This window comes from Spermophilus citellus (assembly GCF_964194105.1).
Source record: "Spermophilus citellus genome assembly, chromosome: 10".
Classification (NCBI taxonomy): Eukaryota; Metazoa; Chordata; class Mammalia; order Rodentia; family Sciuridae; genus Spermophilus; species Spermophilus citellus.
In genome coordinates this window covers 6,278,577-6,299,928 of record NC_138197.1, presented here as the reverse complement: position 1 = coordinate 6,299,928, position 21,352 = coordinate 6,278,577, and the positions used below count along the sequence as shown (strand labels likewise).

Here is a 21,352-nt window from a genome sequence, read left to right as displayed (position 1 = left end):
CATGAGCCTTCAGGGCAGGACACAAACTATAAGCCCTAGGTGCACTTGTGTAGTTTATTTTATGTTAGTTATAGCTAAATAAAGTTGAGAAAATTAGTCTTTCATTTTTTGCATACATTGTGCTTTGATTTTGCAACGATAATTGAGAGTTAATTCTGATATCATCCCCTTAGTTTGGTTTGTGAGCTTTTCCTAGAGGGTGATTCCTTGTTAGTGGTTAGCTGTATAGGATGTATGTTCCAAGTGATTCCCTGTTACTGATTCTTTGGAACTGGAGTAGACACATGGGAATCAAAAATGAGGAAGAGAAGTAATGTGTATCTCTTGGAACTTGGATCTAGAGACATATAGTGATAAAAGTGTAGACATCTGTAAAGAATTGGGAGTTATAGGAAATGATGGAATTTATTTTGCCTAAAATCATGTCAGCAAATCAGATAGTGGAGCAGCTTTCTCTCTGCTCTGGGCAGAGCACCTTTTTGATGAGCTATGAAGTGAGGACCTGGCTCGAGAGGAGACATCAGTCAGTGCCTGGCACATCCAGCACAGGGCTGCTGTTAGGTTGTAACAGGTGGTGGATTATTTTCTTCTATAGTTTTCTGAAAGGACTGTGTGACTTAGAATTGGATTAAAGCTATCTCATGTAAATTGAATATAATCTTTGACATGAAGATGTTTTATCTTTTACAACAATGTTACAATGATTTAAAACCAGCCTTTGTGTTTTGTACCATGAGTGAATAAAGCAACACATTAACAATCACAGTTCTCCAGCCTACAAAAGAATACCCACTTTGTATGCAATAGTTCACATAGTACTAATTATCACCTTATGTATTTGGAATAACTTATTTAGAAACCCTGAAGAAGATAAAATGCAGTTGAGCAGTTGAAATAGAGGTCAGAGACCATGCTCTAAAGTTTATGAACTGGACCTGGAGGGCACAGTTTGGAATCAGGTCCATTTATTCTTACTTTAGATAAAGTACTAATGAAGTTTACCTCTTTGTATAAGGGAGGGGGAAAATGTGGATGGACAAATGCAGATTGTTAGTAAGAGCAGTGGATGTAGCTGGCAGAACGGGAGGTGAACCTCGAGCCTGGGTACTCTGAGGGAGAGCAATTGGCAGAAGAGCTGATAGTGCTACATACTAGTAGCCTCTGTGAAGTAACTGGTAACAAAAGCATTAAGTCACTAAGTGCTGATTTTGTGATAGACATTGTGCTGGTTCTCGTACATGCATTATTTCATCTGGTAATTAACAGCTACAGACGTGGCATTATGCCTTGTTTCATAGATGAAGAACCTGTGCCTCAGCAAGGTTGTCACATGAAGTGCAGACAGGATGTGGGCCAAGTCTTTGAATAGAGTGTGTGTGTGTGTGTGTGTGTGTGTGTGTGTGTGTGTAGCCCTTTCTGGTTATTGGCACAATAAAATGATTGACTCTTATTTTTGAAACAGTGTTTCGCTGTGTTGCCTAGGCCAGTCTTGAACTTGTGAGCCTAAGTGTTCTTCCTGAGGAGCTGGCATTACAGGTTGCACCATTATGCCCAGCTTAGCTTAAAAATTTATTTTTATTTTTATTTTATTTTTTTTAGAGAGAGAGAGGGGAGAGAGAGAATTTTTAAAAATATTTATTTCTTTTTGGTGGACACAACATCTTTGTTTGTATGTGGTGCTGAGAATACAAGCTGGGCCGCACGCATGCCAGGCGATCGCGCTACCGCTTGAGCCACATCCCCAGCCCCCCAAATTTTTTTTTAAAGGATCAGAATGTATAGAACAATTTTAATTTAAAAAGTTCAAATTAGTTTTTCCACTAAAAGATATTAAGCCATTACTTTCTAAGAATTTTCGTAAAACATTTTATTTCTTACAAAGATAAATGGGTATTATAAATTCATAAAAATCTGTACAGACTTTTGAATAGAAAATTATAAATTGCTTTTATTGTGTTACTTTATGTAGAAAAAAAGTGAATCAATCTAGATAAGCTGTGCAAGTGCTAAGTTAATTATTGTCTTCCACACTATTCCAGAAAGAGCAGAGCAATTCTAGAGCATGCACACTAATTTCAGACTGGGTGGCTGGGGAACTGCGTGCTGAGGCTCACCCTCTTCCCTGGAGCATGTGTGCAGCCTTGTGAGCAGAGGTGCTGGCTTATCATTGTGCCTCAGTGCTGTGACCACTGCTGTGAGTGGAGTGGAAAGAACGCAGGCTCCTGTATCTCCAAGCCTCAGATTACAGTTGCATGTGATGCACTGGATTTACACTGAAATCATAATTTGCATAATTTCTATCTTTGCTTTGATTTTACAAACTTTTGTAAGGGTGATAGCCATTATTTTAAGACTCAATTTAAAATTCTAGTGTTTTATCTATTAAAAAAAATAGGAGATACTGAGCCACTCTGCCAATGACATACCTAAAGGTCTTTCTAAATCTGTTCTTATTTTAGTTGCTGCATTTTGTTGTGACATTATAAAGGACTGCAGAATGTCCCCAAAAGGGCAACCACCACATGAGCTTGCTGCTTCTGTGACCTCTTTTTCCCCACTTGGAGTCATTCACTGGCACTTCTGTGATGTAGTGGTTCTAAAGTCTCAGGCAGAGAGTCAGCTCTGCCAGTTGCAGGCTCTGTAGCCTTGGCAAATGAGGTGGCCACCCCTGTCCACTTTGGGTAGCAGTGCTGCCGGGCTCAGGGACTGCTGTGAAGAGCAGACGAATGTGTGGAAGGTCTGCAAATCACTTAGAATGGTGCGTGGCACATCAGCCTGTCAATGCTAGTTATTTTCGGGGTTTTATGAGGCTTAAATTAAATGGGATTATACATGTAAAATGATTAGCAGAGTGTCTGGCATTTATTAAGTGCTCAGTAGATGCTAGTGGCTCTAATTTAAATATTCTGGTGCCTACATGTCTAAAGACGTGTGCCTTTGGATCTCTGCATGTCATATTGTTAGTTAATTTATTTTAGGGCACCAGAAAAAAGAAACTAGTTTCTATATTGGCCTTTCTCAATAGGTACAAGTTACAAAGTTAAAGTTTAACAAATATGCAATTACTTTGTGATTTCTAAGTTTAAATTATTTGTTATTTCAAGTTTATATTTACTTTTAGTATTAAAAGGTATAGATGTTGGGGCTGGGGATACGGCTCAAGCGGTAGCGCGCTCGCCTGGCATGTGTGCGGCCCGGGTTCGATCCTCAGCACCACATACAAACAAAGATGTTGTGTCCGCCGAAAACTAAAAAATAAATATTAAAAAAATTCTCTCTCTCTCTCCTCTCTCTCTTTAAAAAAAAATAAATAAAAGGTATAGATGTTGATTAACATCACCATTTAGTGAAATCTCAAAAGGCCTGTCAATATCTAACCTGAGTTTCCTCTTCTTTTGTTATCTTCTTTATAGGTTTGTGGAATCTTGCGTCTCTCTTTTCCAACCTTTGTTTATTTGTGTTGATGCCCTTTGCATTTTTCTTTCTGGAATCAGAAGGATTTGCTGGCCTGAAAAAGGTAAGTAAATTGAATTTTGGAATTAAGAAGTAAATGTCAGGCTGGGATTGTGGCTCAGCGGTAGAACGCTTGCCTCAAGAGTGCAAGACCCTGGGTTTGATCCTCAGCACCACGAAAAAAAATAAATAAACAAAATAAAGGTATTGTGTACAACTAAAAAATAAACATTAAAAAAAGAAGTAAATGTCATTTATGTTGAACTGAAGATCAAACAAGCATTTGAATAGAATATTAAAAAAAGTTTAATAAATAATATTAAAACCACATTTTAGCAATAATAGTAATATTGCACATTGAATCATTTTGTATGTTTATGGGGAAAGTTCTTCATCAATCCTGTATATGTTTGTGCTGTGCATTACTCTAGTGGAGTATTCCTTTGGAATAGATAAACCTATAGGGTTGATGTTACTGCTTTCTTAGGTAATCTCATTCAATTTTAGAGTTTGATATGAGATTCTAAAAATCCTAAAATACATCTTGATGTAAAAGTTATCTCACATACAATATTTTCAGGGTAGTAGCACGTTATAAAATCGGATATGCTTTATTAGGTAGTCAAATTCCCAGTATACCAAGAGTAACTAATCTTAGGTAAATGTGGAAGGCTTAGAAGTGGGCAAACTGGGAAACGTCTCAGGAACTTCTTAAACTAATCAAGACTTTAAAACAGGCAGTACTTTAGTCTATCCTTGAAGATAGTATTTTCAAAAATTTTTTTATTTATTCTTTTTATATATAACAGCAGAATGTATTTTGACATTCCCATTCTTTTTTAAATTTATTTTTTTTAAAAAATTTCCCCTTCTTGTGGTTGTGCATGGTGTGGAGTTACTCTGGTGGTGTATTCATATATGAGCACAGGAAAGTGATGTCTGATTCATCTACTATCTTTCCTATTCCTGTCCCCCTTCCCTTCCCTTAATTCCCCTTTGTCTAATCCAATAAACTTCTTTCTCTGCCCCCACCTTATTATGTGGTTAGCATCTGTACATCAGAGAGAACATTCAGCTTTTGTTTTTTTGGGATTGGCTTATTTCACTTAGCATGGTAGTCTCCAGTTCCATCCATTTACCGGCAAATACCATAATTTCATTCCTTATGGCTGAGTAATATTTCATTGTGTTTATATACCACATTTCTTTGAATACAGTATTTTAAAGAAAAAGAAACTAGGTTCTATTTATAACCTATGCAGTTCTTTGTCATAAATTTTTGGAATATAATGCAAATGCAAAGATTTAAGTACATTAATACCTTTTAAATGATTTTTAAACTTGCAAAGTGAGACTAGTGTTACAGTTTAGCATGTTTTGCCTTTCTGACTTTTAGTTCTATTCAGTATGTTGTGGTGGCATTCAGAATGAAATGTGCTTGTATATCTTATTATCGAATAATAGTATAATGCTAATTCAGAAAATTTGGCTTGGGAAATTGTAAACTGCATGTGAATTGTTATTACTTTTCATCTTGTATAACTCTGTGTGGGATCATAGAGGTGAAATTATTTAACCATTTGATAGCTTTCTGACTTTAAACCTTAAATACCATACATTTTAAAGATGCAGTGTATCACTGGGGTGATGATCACAGTGCTGTTCCCATGGACTCACGGGAACAACTGTCTGGCTGTTATTCCATAGGCGAACGTGTTGCAGCTAGCTGAAAAGGAACAGCTAGCTTCTTATTTAATGAAGGTTCCGAGATAAGAATGAATGAAGGAATGTGTTTGGCAGTCAAGCCTCACATTGAGAAAACTGGCTTTTGTATTTTGGATGTTTTTTAATCCTGTTATATTATTAAGATTGGCAATTAAATTTATATACTGTTAAGAATTGTATTCTTTCAACTTAGAAAGCTGTTTGCTGGTTTATATTTTCTTGAAGAAATAATACAAAATATTATTGCTGAAAGGGATTTAGTTCAAACTCTTCTTCTATAAGGAGAAAACTGATATTAAATTGTATCAAATTGTCTGTGATCCATCCATGTAAAATAGCACAATTAGAACAGAATATCTAGGGTCATGTCTGACCTTCCCCAGGTCGGTGTTCTTCACAGCCAGCACTCTGGAGGGCACAAGAAAAGCCAGTAGGAAAATGAGGTGGCCAAGGACAGAACGTGAATGTGAAACACTGTCAGAAGAGAGGCGCAAGGAAGAGTTCTGACACTGTCAGCTAGTGTGAGGAAAATGGGGTGACCACCTGGAAGCCAAGGGACAGAGAGTTCCAGGAGATGCTTACCACCAAAGTGGAACTAAAAAGAATGAACAGAAGAAAAGGGGCATTGGAGACTATTGAAACGGTGGGCTTCTGTAGCATCTTGGAGTTTGGAGGTAGAGCTTTTGATGGACATTTATTCCAAGAGTTTTATGAAGTAGTCTACTACTAGTTAGTGGTTATTGTAGGCATTAGCAATCCTCTAACTACTGGTTAGTATTATAGGAAATTTCTAGGGACACAAATAAAGAAATGGGTCTCCTGCTTCCAAGGAAACATGGAGAACTTACAGTTGCAAACCAGATGAACTTATTACAGTTTGATGAACTTATTCATGAGGTGCTAAGGAAGAGGCTGAAAGAAATGTTTATCTTGTTCTGCTGTGCACCAGGGGCAGGCTGCGAGGAGGAGGCCAGCTGGGATTGAGCTGGGATCTGATCCACCAGCAGTGTTTGCTAGAGTATGACGTTCCAGGCTTGAGCCATGGCCTGGAACTCTAATGGAATTGAGGGAAATGGCTGGTACCTAGATGTGAACCATGAACAGTCAAGATGCACAAGTAGCCCTCAGGGTCATCTTCTGGAAGCACTGATCCTCTGCCAGGCAGTTTGGATTCTGTGCTGTAGACAACAGGGAGCTGGCATTTTCCCATGAGGATTTTTGCATCTATCATTTCATTTAAGTGAATCACACATTTTAGAGTTTCCGCATATGTCACAAAGGAAAGGAGCATCAGGGAGCACATGGGCCAGGGAGTGCTTGGCACCGAGTTTTGTAGAAAGAACATATGCATCCAGCTCTGCTCAATAGAACATTTTGGTCTGTGTCACAAAAACTGCCTGTTGGCGTTTGCTTTATGCATTAAAGCTCTGCCTCTTCCTGATACTGCCTCTTTGCAGTGTTCCCCAATGCAAGAAACAACTGGAACTGCTCAGTGTTAAATATGTCCGTGTTTGGTGTTGTAGAACTATCTACCTGGTGTTCTTTATGAAATTCTAATTGTTAGCTAGGTAATTTTTCAAAATAGCATGTGACATGGACAGACCATTCTACCCTTCTTGTGAACTGACTATCTAGAAAGGGGACTTGGCTACCTCTAAGTGCCCAGCCAGTCAGGGAAGGGACTCGGCTCTATGTGGTGAACCAGTCAGCCAGGGAAGGAACATGATTGCATTTGATGAAGCAGATCAGCAACACACTGTAGGCTTTAAAAAAAAACTCTGACGTTACTTTTCTCTTGTGCCCCTTTATAGACTTAAGATCAAAAGGGAGAATCAGCTGAACAAGGACCCAAGAGATAGAGGTATTTTATGACTACACTTGTACATAGTTGTATAGTTCTTCCCTTTGAATTTTTTTTCCTTTTTTTACTCCTAGTCTCTCTATTCATGATTAAAAGAACATTCTTTCTCCTAAACACAAATTTGACTGTGTTCATCTGTTAAAACCCTTCAAGGGCCTCCAGTGTACTTCATGACCTCATATGGGACTGAAGTGTTGAATGTTTGTGTGATACAGTTGTGATTTTCAGACAGGTAATTCCCAGACCCAGTGAAGGATTGGGAAGATTGGAATGAATAGGTGCTATGGTGAACAATTTAAACGTTTTGTTTCTCATACTAGTAAAGAAGGGGAGTAAGGGGGTTGCGGCCTGAAGGCAGAGGAGGGAGAGTAACTGTCAAGTGGGGAGTCTGAATGTATGGGCATGCCCAAGGGCAGGGGCCAGGGAAGAAAGAGGGAGGGCACAAAGGTAAGGAAGTGGGCTTTAGAGTCAGCTGCCTGGGCATGTTACTTCATCTGAATCTCAGCTGTTCTTTCTGTAAGACGGCTACAATAAAGATACTTACCTTACTGTATTATTTTCATGGTTATATAAGATGAGATTGTTCATGTAGAGCATAGAGCCCAGGACTGCATTTAATGTAATTGTAAATGTTAACTATTATTAAACCACCACTGTCTTCATGGTAGTGTGTACGTGCATTCAACCAATAAATATTGTTATTTATTCTTTACTTATTAATATTACTTACAATATTAATGTTATTTGGGATTCAGAAAGAAACCAAATACAGTAGAGTCAGCTGTTAATTATTCACATGTTATTATCATGAGCAGTTCTAAATTCCAAATTGTTTTTCACATTTTGAAATAGCATTGACTAAAGCAGAATAAATCAGTTTTAGCATTAAAGGTAGCATACTTTGGAAAAAAAGCCTTCTTGAAGCTACAGTACATTTTAGACCCTAGTAGAAATGTTTTAGAAAGCTTTAAACTTAGGTGATCAGGTCGTGCTATTTTAAAATGCTCTTTTTTTTTTTAAGTTTTGAAACCAATTACTTGAAAGTTGCAGGGGTTATTAGCATTTTAAGTCTCAGTGTGTGTGCTGAAATGCTAGGTGTCTTTCTGCAGCATAGGATTATTTGGTGTTTCCTTGTGCAGCTCTGGATGTTGCTCCAGATGCATGGCTCTTGTCAGGCACTGTCTGTATTAGAACTACAAATTTTACTGCTTTATTGATGTTAATGTTATCATCGGCCACAGTCACAAAGTGTTTGAATTGTCTAATAAGTATTCATATATGTTCCTAAAAGGTGTTTATCATTGGTTACCTTTGACATACTCATTTCTGACTGGTACTGAAGAAGGTAGAACATTTCTAATGGCAGATGCTGCCCAATAATTTGAGTCCTGATGAACTTGTATTATGGTTAAGTTAAATTTCCTTTTTTCCTCCATGACCACCCTCCTGGTTTTCTTTTACTATGTCTAGTCTGGTGTATTCCCTAAGTGGCACATGGCCCACCATACTCCCACGGAGTCCCCTGGGCGATGGATTTTAAAACAGCTCCTTGCATATTGTCCCGAGATGCGGAAATTGGCCACTGGCCATGGGGCGGATGCAGAGCTTGAATTGAAAATCAAATTAAGCAGAATTCTCTACTTAGTTTTTAATTAAGCCACTATGTTAATTCAAACAGGACATTTTAGGCCTGGGGGTTGACCATGCCCTTTTAAGGCCCTTAAATAGCCTTTCTTCTTTCTCCTCAATGTGGCGAGTGTTTCAATTTTATTAGGACCATCTTTTTGCTATTCCCTTTCTTTATTATTCTTAAGCCTAAGAGAATAGAAGTGGTTTTGATAAAGTTTTTAGTAAGAAGCTAACTTTTACTTGGATCTTAAACTACTAGCAGTTTAATGTTGATGCAGATTCTTCTGTTGTTAGATTCATGTGCTGCATCAAGCATCGAGTTTGTTCATGTGTGTTTGAACCTGATCCTGTGTTTACATTTGAATTTTCATTTCTGATAGAAAGGCACATCATTGGGTTTGTTTGGTTTTGTGATGGAGATGCCTCTTTGCAGTTTTGAGCTTCGTTACTCTTTAGTGGCGGGTGTCTGTGGGTCGTGGGGATTGGGGTCATCTAAGGGCAGACAGTGCAACTGTTGCTCTCATACCTCAGATCAGAGCTGTAGTTTTTCCTCTCCTCTACCTCAGGAAAGACCTCTAGGTTAGCTGCACAGTCATCAGGAGATGCTTCTGATTCAGTCATGAACTCTAGAGGTATCATCTCTGGTTGGTGCTCACATGAGATGTAGGAATCTATTTGTTGCATATTGTGTCTTAACATCTACTTTGAATTAAATGTTATAAGGAAACAGATTAGCAACTAATGAACGTGGGAAAAAACTCAAATGTGACTATTTATAAGTTTAATGACAGATTAATTCATAAGCCCAAGATTTTTCTGGGAACAAATGTATATTGTTTTTAACGTAATGCTTATCTTTGATTTGAAGTCCTGGTATAAAATTTAACATCAGCGACAGCAACATCCTGACCAATTATCCAAACCACGCAGATATCCTAGACTGTCCAGAACTAGCGCATGATCTGTAGGATTAAGAGGTTAACTCCTATAACTTCAAACAAGTGCTTAATAATAAAAACAAAAAGTACAAAATTTGAGGTGACTTCCTTTCTTAATTAGTTAGGCTGACCAGGTGGGAGCGAGAGGCTCTGTGCTGGTGCTCGGGACATCCATAAAGCCCAGCAACATGACAGCACAATGGAGGAGGAACAAAGATTTTTTTTAATATGTTTCTGTCCTGTGTCACAGTTTGAGATTGTCCTGGTTTATGTCCCTTTTGGCAAACTTACATAAAAGTGACCCTGTACTGTATTTTATGACCAGATGACTTTTCCCCTCAGTGGCTAATTTGTCTCAGGCCTCCATCTTAAAGAGAAGTGAGTAGGAAGTTCAGCCTCTGTCTCTGTGAGCTTTCATTGCATTCTTTCATTATTTTTGCTTGTTTTTTTTTTTGCCACTGATGATTCATAAATTGTTGGGAATGAGTGATTAAGGAAGTGCTGCTTAGTGTTAGTGGCACATGTGCATATTTGGCATGGTTCTGGTGGGTGAGAGGAAATCACAGACAAGAGGAAGGCTCCTGCTGGGAACCCTTCAAGGAAATTTAACTTGGGCATGTTTTGATCTTGGTGTTTATTGCAGAAAATGAATTCCTATCTTACTAACTATTGTTGTGTGTTAATTTGATTCTTCCAACACCTGCAAGAAAACCATGGAGTAATGCATTAGTAGAGCTGCTCTACATTCTCCCAGCTGGGAGATGAGTGTGGATGAGAATGGTTCTTATCTTTTTTTATATGTGTGTGGGGGTACTGGGGATTGAACTCAAGGGTACTCAACCACTGAGCCACACCCCAAGCCCTATTTTATATTTTTTAAATTTAGAGACAGGGTGTTATTGAGTTGCTTAGCACCTCGCTGCTGCTGAGGGTGGCTTTGAACTCAGGATCCTCCTTTCTGAGCCCCTGAGTTGCTGGGATTACAGGTGTGTGCCACCATGCCTGGCAGAAAATGGTTATTTTCAAAACATTCCATCTGGCAGTGCTTTGCAGTGGAGGCCTTAGGAATCACCCCTTTGCTGTGAAAGGTGTGGCGGTGGAGGCATAGGTAGAGAGCCTTTCAGATAGGGAGGTTCGCACACGGGCCCTCAGAGGAAGGGCAGAAGCATCATGTGAGGAGCAGAGCACTTGTGCTGGTTTCCTTTAGAGATGGTTTGCGTTCATAAAGACTTTGAATGAAACTTCATTTAGTTCCTGAAATGGCATCAACTTCATTGCTCTTAGTGCAGTTGCCTATTGGAGGGAATTAAATTATAGTCACAATGAATTGTTGAATAGCAGCTGCTTTTTTTAAAAATTAGTTTTCATATACTTTGTGAAAGTACAGCATTTTGAATTGGACTACTACCTATTACTTTCATCTTTCTCTCCACCTAGAATAATGAGGGATTTCTGCATTTAAGGCTAGATTCTTTCTTTATTTGCATAATAATGTAATGGCCAAAAATGTGCATTTTGGAGTTCAGAGCAGCCGGACTCAAGTCCTGATCTAGTCTAAGGTGTTGGTGAAATAATGTGCCCAGGACACATTATCTGTAGCAGTTACCACAAAGAGCTCAAACGTGACAAGTGTGTGAGAGCTGCTAATGAAACATCAGGAAAATTAGTATAGGACAGATTTTTATGTCATAGCACAGTGACATGGGCAGTTATGTTGGCATCGACATGGCCAGCTTTTGTTATGTATCCTGAAACAGGATCTGTTTTATCTTAGAACAGTATAGGTTGTAAAAAACAGGTCTCATGTTTAATAGGCAACTAAATTTTGAACTTTATTTTATGTGATAATTAAATTACTAACTAATGTCTCATAGTTCAGGCTTCTTTGTTAATTGAGGAACGTTTTGGTAGGGAAGAAATAAAAAGTTACCAGGTTCAGATTTTAAACTAATTATACTTTTAATTGTACTGGCCTCAAATACTTCCAATATTCATGAAATATTTGGTCAGAGGAAGGGTGAAAGCATCATTTTAGGAGCAGAGCACGTTTCTGTTTTATAGAAATAATAATTGTTTCATTAGAATTTTTTCCAAGACTTTTTTTGGGGAATTGAAAATTACCCACCCTTGGTTGAGAGGAATGTTATTTGAAAGTGAAGTTAGATGTCAGACTTCTTAAGTAATTATGATATCATATGACTGCCAGGTAAGTGCTCACCAAAGAGGTTAGAGTTTGTATTGTGAAAATCCTGTATTTACATGGCATTTGTCTTGTACTTATTTGTCTATAAAATCACTTATTCAGCATGTCACAAGGATGATCTTTGATCTTTATGAAATGTTTGCCAATATGTAGCTGAAACTTGGTACATAATATCAATCTACAATCCATTAATTTGGCTCATCTATATACCAAAAGTAGATACTGTGTACTCAGACACATCAAAGACAGTGTGATTGTTTGATAACTTTACTTAGGTAATATTTAGATTGTGCTTCATCTACTTTTCTTTAAGTTACTGACAGTGATACAACTTAAAAATGTATTGGTTTGAACTTTCTGTTTAAAGAAAGGAAATTCTCATCTAGAAAGACAAGCATTGTTCTGGAGTGACTGAACTTTAAAGCAACTGAAATGCTAAACTATATGTATGTAAAAGACATATTTGTCTTTTAGTGATTAAAAATTAGGTTAGCAAGCAAAAACTGAAAAAACATAAGGGTATGTTGACAGTCAAAAAAGTTAGAATAAAGTGTATTGAAAGGATCAGTTTTATGGGAAACATTTCCTGTTTTTTATGGAATACGGGAAAAGAAATTTTAGGTTTTATAAGGCTAGAGGTAAGTATTTTATACTTTAAAAGTTTATTTCAGGTAGAATTACTTAATATTTAATGCTTACATTGCACATCAGTGAATATTTTTATAAGCAGTTGATTTTTAAATAGACTTGTGAAGGGCTTAGATGTTTTTAAACCTTTTTTTGAGGTATCAGAATGATAACTGTTATTGATTTTTACATCTTTTTTTAAACACATAGAATTCAAGTTATATTTCTGATGTAATTTTTAAGAAAGTAATGAAATACTTTATGTTATAATGAGAATTAATTGCATTAAATGACTTAAAATGCTTTACTCAATATTCAGAATAAGATTTTCTTTTCTTCCTGCTGTTATTTTGGTTCAGGCTTCCTCATTTCTCACTTGGACTATTTAAGTTACTTTTTTTTTTCTATAGCCAGTTTCATCCCCATACAAAGTAATTGCTGTAGTGCCTTTTAGCTTTGCTTCCTTAAAAATTAGTTGTATATGTACCTCAGCTCCATAAAATCTTTGATAGCTTCTAATTCCAACAAAATAGTCTAAACTCTGGTGCATTACACATAGGAGCACCTTATGTGTAATTTGGCTTCCATCTGTCTTAAGCCGAGTCTTTCCCTGGGCTCCCTGCCTGCCCTGTGTTGTGTCCCTACCAACTCACCTCTCCTAGAACAGGCCCTGTCCTTTCTCACTCCACCTCTTCCTTCACATCGCTCCCTCTGCCAGGAAATCAGTTGTTCCTCAATACACTCCTGCCAGAATCCTTTTCCTGAGTGTTGTCTCCAGCATGATTCTTTTGTAATTATAACTGCTTTGGGTTAGGATTGTGGTTGTTCCTCATTGTGTCTTTAACTTGAATACTTAGGGTGCTGGGGTGGAGTCCTTCTGCAGGGAGACAAGGGTGAAAGTGAGCACTCTGCTATCTCCCTCCACTTGTCTTGGGGGTGTGGGACCTGAGTGTGTTCCAGCAGAGCCCTGTGTGGGAGAGATGGGTTCCTGCAGTTCCTTTCAGGATGTAATGTTTTTAGAACCTTGACACAAAATAAGACTCTTAGACTGATGCATTATTTTAGTGCAGCTTGGTTGACTGATTCTGAACCTTTGCAGACCCCTGACCATCCTGAGCTCTGTTTATAGGACTGGTGTCTTCCCAGCCCCAATCCTGCCTGGTTCCTCAGCTAGCTGGGTAGATTTAGGATTTTATGTGTCTGGAACCAGATGTACTGTTTCCCACAGTTTCTAGAGTGTTTGCCCCATTGATGGCATGGAGCTCAGCCTCACCACATCTGTCCTGGCTGGACCTGACCTCTGCTGGAACTCACAGCTGCCTCTTCCCAATGTGTCCTCAGGGTCCTGTTCTGTTGATCTGGTGCTGCCTTGCTCCCTGTGCTGTCTGCAGGTTTAGGAGAGCTTGTGGCTGGAGTTCTTCCAACTGTGCTGTCAGCTGTAGTTTTTGTTATACAGTTGCTGAGAAGTTGAAGTGAATCTAGAGGATGCTATTACTACTGTTAACCTCAAATCTTACATGCTGAATCCAGTTCTTACATAAAACAGGCACTAGATCTTCCCCCTGCATTCAGACATTATGAAAGATTCATATTTATTTACTATTTTACTGTTTTTAAAGTATTCTTATGTATTTTATTTCATTTGGTATTTTAAATATCTGAGCGATAATCAAGGCATACTTTATTGCACAAATTTTGTAGATAATGTCTTAATATTTTAGTTTTCTCATGAAATTTCCAGGGTATATAGTCAGCAACAGAATCAATAGTGAACCCAAAAAGTCTTTTTTTTTCTTTTACCCTGTGAATATGTACACCAAATGATTCTCAAACTTTTCAGAAATTACGGAAGTGTTCCTGCAGTTTAATTCTCTAAAGATACCTCATGGTGTTATTTCTGTTTTTTAAAAAGTCAATAAATATTACATGTATTCATACATATTATAAATATTTTTTCTTTGAAGGCATGTTGTGAGTCTGTGACTGTCATTTGGTGAGTATGCCAGACAATTTGAGAGATCAGGGTGCATGCTCAAGGTTTCAGGACTTAACTGATCACTCATTGAACCCCATGAGCCACAATAGTAGTTTTGAGTATTATGTTTCTGTTTTTAAAAATTCTTAATCATGTGTTGTTTATCTGATACTCATAATGAAGGATTGATTAATACCATAAATATAAGGGACATTGATGCTTAAATACAAGGTGATGAGGAGTATGCTAGTAAAGTTGAAGATGATGACTCTGTAGAGCTACTCAGCTTAATATTCAGTGAATTAGTGTTCTGTATTTGGCTGATGAAAACTTGTCTATAGCACATCAAGATAGCCCTAGAACTTCAAAATTGATGCTAAGCAGAAAAAAAAAAGTAGAATAATGCTTAGGCTTAATTTGGTTCTATTTATTAAAAATAGATAGCTTGGATCTGGGATGTTATTCATGAAGAAATATTTGCAAGTAATTCCTTAAAAATTCAGGTGCGTGACTGATAATTCATATTAGGAAAGTAAAAATGATAAAACAAACAAAAACAACCCACTAGTGAGCTTCTGAAGAGAGAGAAAACAGATCCAAGATGGCAGAATGGAGGATGTAGCATTCCTTGCTGCTCTGTGGTATGAAACCAAGAAAGAAAACAGGCAGCTTCTCTGCAAGTTGGGTGAAAAGGGACAGAAAACATATTCAATAAAGTTGATATTTATTCATGATTAAATTAGGAGCACATTGCCTGTAATTGCAGCTATGTCGGGGACTGGGGTAGGAGGTTGGTGAGCTTGACGTCAGCCTTGGCAACTTGGTGAATCGCTGTCTCACATAAAATAAAAAGGGCTGGAAGATGGAGCTCAGTGGTAGAGTGCTTGCCTAGCAAGAGCGAGGCCCTGGGTTCTCCCTAAACTGAAAAAAAAAACAAAACCAAAACCGAAAAATGACCCGCCCACCAAAAAGCAAAACAAAATAAAACAAAACAAAACAAAAAGCACCCAAATGCAAAGTAGGAACAAAGGGAATTTTCTTAACTTGATAACAAATATCTACCTTAAGCCAATAATTGACATAATACTTATTGGTAACATGTAGAAAGTATTTAAAATTGGAATGTCATTGCAAATATTTTTATTTCAAATAATCAATTTTATTTTCTAAATAATGTTAGAATTGCCTCCCCTGGATCTTTTAATCCCTGATGGTGATAGTAATCTTTGTAATTCCTCCAAGATTGTGGTATTGCTTTGTTTACTAGTTTCCTAGGTAGATGTAGTTCTAGTGGTTTCTTCTTGACCTTTCCATCATAGGTAACCCTCACCTCACAGGTCAGGGAAATGATGTGAAAAGACCACCACCAACAAAAAACAAAACAGAAAAATTCAAATGATCATTATTAACAGATGATTATTGAAAAGATTGTATAAAATCCAAAAATTATTTATTGTTTCCAATAAGAAAATATAACAAGAAAGCTGGACATAGGATTAATACATAAAGTCAATAAATACCAGCAACAAAGAAGAAATCCAATTAAAAATTCCTTTTATTCCCTTTAGGCAAGATAGTCTAAAATATGTTGAAATAAATCTAATGAACAATGCTTAAACCCTTATGACAAGCAGTAATGATTTTATGGAAAATCAGAAAACCAAAACTAGTCAAAGTAATTTTGAAGAACAGGGTGGTAGAACTTTTCAGTCAAACATCAAAACTATAATGAAATATTACTTCACACTTATTAGAATGGCTATTAGCAAAGAACCCAGAAAATAAGCATTAATGAGGATGTGGGAGATTAGAATTCTAGAGTGTCATTGGTGAGAATGGAAAAGTTATTGCTGATAGACAAATGTGGTGGTACCTCAAAAAAACAACAAAAATAAAAAACTGAGAGTAAAATTACCATTGGATCCTGCAATTTCTCCACTGGGCATATAACTTAGGTAGTTATTTGCACACTCATGCTCGCAGCAGTGGTGAGAGGATAGGAACATCCTGAGTGTCCGGGGACAGGTGAGTAGATGAGCAACATGTGGTTATGCATGCATGGGATATTATTCTGCTTCAAGGAAGGATGTGCTGACACTGCTGCAGAATGGGCAAACCCCAGACGTTATGCCAAGTAAAATAAGCTAGTCCTCAGAGGACAAATACTGCATGATTATGCTCAGGTGAGGTACCTCGAGTAGTTAGTTACATTCACAGAGGAAGTAGAAGCATGGCTGCCTGGGCTGGGGCAGGCACAGTGGAGCTGTTGTTTAATGGGCTCATAGTTTCCATTTAAGAGGAGTTCTTGGAGATGACTATTGGAGATGCCACCGCAGCATGTGAACAAACTTCTCCCATGAACCTTATTTAATTAGAAATGGTTAAATGGTGAATTTTATGTCTCATGTATTTTATTACAAGTTTGAAGTAAATGAAAACATGATAGTGTTTTGTTATCTTTTGGGTGGGTTGATGTCATTGGGAGGGTTACATGGATGCCACAACAGTCATGGTAATGTTTTTTGAAGTTAGGTATATACCTGGGTATAGTCCACCTAAGTTGACATACAAAGCCAAATAGTGTGCTTTTTATTATTTAATAATAAATAGACACGAAAGCCGAACAACGTGCTTTTATTATTTAGACATAGAAGGAAAAAAGATGATTCATTTCTTGGTGATGGGCTCACATTAACAAAACAGATGCTACTACATTAAACTAGTTTATTGATTTTCAGTGGAAAAATTTATTTACATGCATGTACCACCCAGCTTTGCTCTCATTTATCAAGGGCTGTAAGAAATGCAGAAATCTGGGAGAGACAGCCTGGCGAAGCTCACCCAGGACCTGGTTTAGAGAGAGAACAGACACCTATAGTTCTCATGTGCTTGTGTACTGTTTCTGCCGTAAAGCACAGCTCTTTTGTAGTATTTTGGAATTTCTAGTGCTTTTGTGTAAGTGTATTTTTTGCCAGAAAAGCATCATGACACTTTATCTAAATTGTCATGTGACATTCCTTTATTTTGAATTGCAAACCTGAATATCTTTTCTGCTTTGTGTAATAATGTAATAAATAAGAATCCTAATCTTTTTTTGTCTAAATATTAGAGTGTGTGCTTGGGAGTTTTATGAAAGTGGAATAGTAGCATATTGACTAAGATGTTCTCTTGTATTAAAAGTTTCCCATGGGACTGAGCATTTGACCGTGGTATGAGCTGGCTATTGTAGAATTGAAAATTAATGTCTGGTGAAAGAAGCTTTTATGTTCCTTACTGAAATTGTAGGTTTGTCATATGTTTAAAGCTTTCTTCCCACTTTTCTACTTGTCATTCTTTCTTTTGTACCTAATTTCTGTCTTTTTGGGGTAGTGGAAAGCATGGGCTCTGAAGGTGGGCAGACCTGAGTTAAAAAGTCAGTTCTGAAGTGCATTGAATGTATGACCACAGGCAAATCACTACTCTTGAGTTGAGCTTCTTGTGGATAATAAAATTGAGCTTTTTCTTTATTGTGAGGATTTGATAAGCACGTAGAAGAAGGCTGATGAGAGCTCTGCATGTTAGCTCCCATCTCTATTTCACAGGAAATTTATTACTGAAGGCTTAATTAAAACAGAAATAGAAGAAAAGAGTCTCACTGACTAACCAGTAAATTGTTTTGATATGAAGTAGTGCGGTGAGAAGTAATTTCTCCCCAAATTTAGAGTTACATTTAAGTTTTTATAGTTCAGTTCTTTCATTTCAGGCTAGGAATTTGTTGTTTTATTTTATTTACTTATAGTCTGGAGCTTATCTAATATCATGGGAAATTTCTGTCCACAAATTTTAATATAATGAACATTTTGAACTAGCAATATTAATGTTTTTATTGTAACTTACCTAAAATACTTTTTTGGGAAAGTTTTAATAGCTGGAGTATTTTATAGTGTCAATTTTTCCATCTTGTGTAGATCACTGTATATGTTTTTAAAATAGACTGCATGGCATGTTAATATTCAAGAGCATCTCACTATTGACCACAGAACTTGAGGAGAGCTGTTTCCTTGGGCAAGCCCCTTTGTGCATGTGCTTAGTGGTTGTTGGGTAAGGGGGACATTGGATGCTCTCCAAAAGTGCTTGCTTGCAGTTTTCTTGTGGTTTAAAATCATTAGTCCTCCTTTTATTTTCTGTTCTGCTTTAGTGTTCCCCCATGACTGCATGTGTGACGGGTCAGCCTTGATGCTATGCTGAGTAAACCTTATCTTAAAGTTACTAAGAAACCCTTTTCATTAAACCAAAACAATGACTTGCTCTTTACATGTTCTGTGAACATAGAGGTTTTCCCAGGCTTTCTTAGTGTGTGGAGACATGGCATATCGAGTGGTGTTTGCATTCCTTATAGGAGGGCCAGATGTCGGGAGAAACCTTGTTTGATTGTTCATCACCATAGAAACATATCAAGTTCTTAGTGATGCTTTTGTAAGTACATTGTAGTTTCCACTTCACTGATATTCAGTATAGAGCAATTAAATGTATCATTGACCAGCACAAAAATTCCAAGAAGCATTTATAACATTTCAGTATTGTAGACTATCCATTCAGTGCTTATATAAATCTAAAATAAATCTGTCTCTGTTTAGTCTTTACTAGCCTGCTTCATCAAATTTAGCTATTATGATGTTGAAGTCATTGTAATTTCACAATAGTACTGGCATGAACCAGTGTGATTACATATTTATTCCTTGAAAACAACATGGCACTTCATTGGCAGAGAGTACTTATCTTGATAGTATTTTGCATGAATATGCTCTGCGCTTGTTATGCTATGATCTTAATTGAAGGGAAGGGTTTCATTAGAGGAACTTAGAGTTGTACTTTTGGGGTGGGTCAAGATATGCATTCATACTTGAGTGTAACAATACTGTGAAGTTTTTGAGGCCCTCGTAGACATAGCAGCCTAAGCATTCAGAATTATGTGAAGGAAGTGCAATTATTGATAGTAAAGAGAAGTCCTCATAGTCCTCTTATCTTCAGGAGGCTTCTCACTTTTTAAGGTCAGCCATAGGGCCCTTCTCCTTCCTTGATGATATTTTGTCCTTGTATTGTTTGAGGGTATTTCAATGAGGTGTTCTAACATCTGATGAATATCTTAGCTCAATATATGCAGGAGTAGAGTTGATAGGAAGCGTCCCCTTGGAGTTGGCTATCTCCTAATTCTGACTCTGGATGGAAAAAGGACTGTAGAGTAGGCATATATGTTGTCCTGCTGGCAATTAATGGTAGTGATAAGGGCTCATCATGCTTTTCATTACTTTGCAGACAGAATCACAACCAGAACCCTAAAAATCTCATGTGTTACATGCCATAAATCCTGCACTCTTTCAGGCTTTGTAATATTCTTATGCTCTCAAGAAAGATATTAAGTTTATAGATTTTTAGTACTTCTGTAAACTAGTTGACTCTGAGTTAAACAATGAAATTTCTGATTATGTATAGTCCTGTTATGTCTTCCCTAAAGTTTTTGAAGATAAAAAAATTTGCTATATTACATTTAATGAATAAACTTAATTGATTTCATGTGCATGGCTGATTTTGTCTCATTTAATCATAAAAAGAAAATAAAATTTAAAAAGGGAAATACAACTGTCACATCCTTATACTGGATTAAGTCAAAGTAATACAGAGTAACACTCATTTCTTACTGTAGCAGCTACCCTTAGTATTTCATTGAAAAGTTATAAGTTATACCAAATAATTTTGATGGCTTATACTGTAGCAGCCTTTTTGTAAGTGTAATATTGTTAATTTATTCTTTTTTTTAGAGAGAGGAGAGAGAGAGAGAGAATTTTTTAATATTTATTTTTCAGTTTTCGGCGGACACAACATTTCTTTATTTATACGTGGTGCTGAGGATCGAACCCAGCGCCCAGAGGCCAGGCGAGCGTGTTACTGCTTGAGCCACATCCCCAGCCCATAGTTTATTCTTTTTTATATAGCTGAAAATCAGATTTCTTTTTGCAAATATTTTTTTTTGTCTTTCAAACTGAAAGCATTTCCTATGAAATCAGGAGCAAGACAAAATGTCCACTCTGACCTCTTCTATTCAATATAGTTCCAAAACTCTAGCCAGAGCAATCAGGCAAGACAAGAAAATTAAAGGGATACAAATAGGAAAAGAAGTCAAACTGTCTCTGTTTGCTGATGACATGATCTATAAGACTCAAGGAACTCCACCAGAAGACTTGTAGAGCTAATAAATGAATTTGGAAAAGCAGCCGGATACAACATCAACACTCATAAGTTAATTACTTCAACTGTGATTCTGTTGAGAAAGAAACGAGGTAAACCACTTCTTTCACAATAACGTCAAAAACAAAAACAAAACAATGGGAATTAATCTAAGAAAGGAGGTAAAAGCTTTCTAAAATGAAAATTATAGAACTCTGAAGAAAGAAACTAAAGAAGACCTTAGAAGCTGTAAAGCCCTCCTATGTTCCTAGATAGGCAGAATTAATATTGTCAAGATGGACATGCTACCCAAAACAATATACAGATCCAATGCAATCCCCATCAATGTACCAATGACATTCTTCACAGAACTAGAAAAAAACAGTCCTTAAATTCATTTGGAAGAGGGCTGGGGATGTGGCTTAAGCGGTAGCGCGCTCGCCTGGCATGTGTGCGGCCCGGGTTTGATCCTCAGCAGCACACAAATAAAGATGTTGTGTCCGCCGAAAACTAAAAAATAAATATATAAAAAAAATTCTCTCTCTCTCTTTAAAAAAAAATTCATTTGGAAGAATAAGAGCGGGAGGCATCACAGTAACTGATTTCAAATTATACTACAGAGCTATAGTAATAAAAATAGCATGGTATTAGTATCAAAATAGACATGGAGACTAGTGGTATAAAATAGAGGACACAGATTCAAATCCACATACTTACAGCATCTGATACTTGACAAA

At 37.1% G+C, this 21,352-nt stretch overlaps 1 pseudogene across 1 annotated transcript in view; it reads left to right on the top strand.

Moving 5' to 3' along the window:
- The window catches only part of LOC308658558 (limb region 1 protein homolog), a 138,267-nt pseudogene that overhangs the window by 62,507 nt on the left and 54,408 nt on the right, over positions 1-21,352 (top strand). Inside the window, exon 6 of the transcript XR_014024302.1 lies at positions 3,414-3,517. The product of XR_014024302.1 is annotated as a limb region 1 protein homolog (transcript). The remainder of the gene's footprint in view (positions 1-3,413; positions 3,518-21,352) is intronic.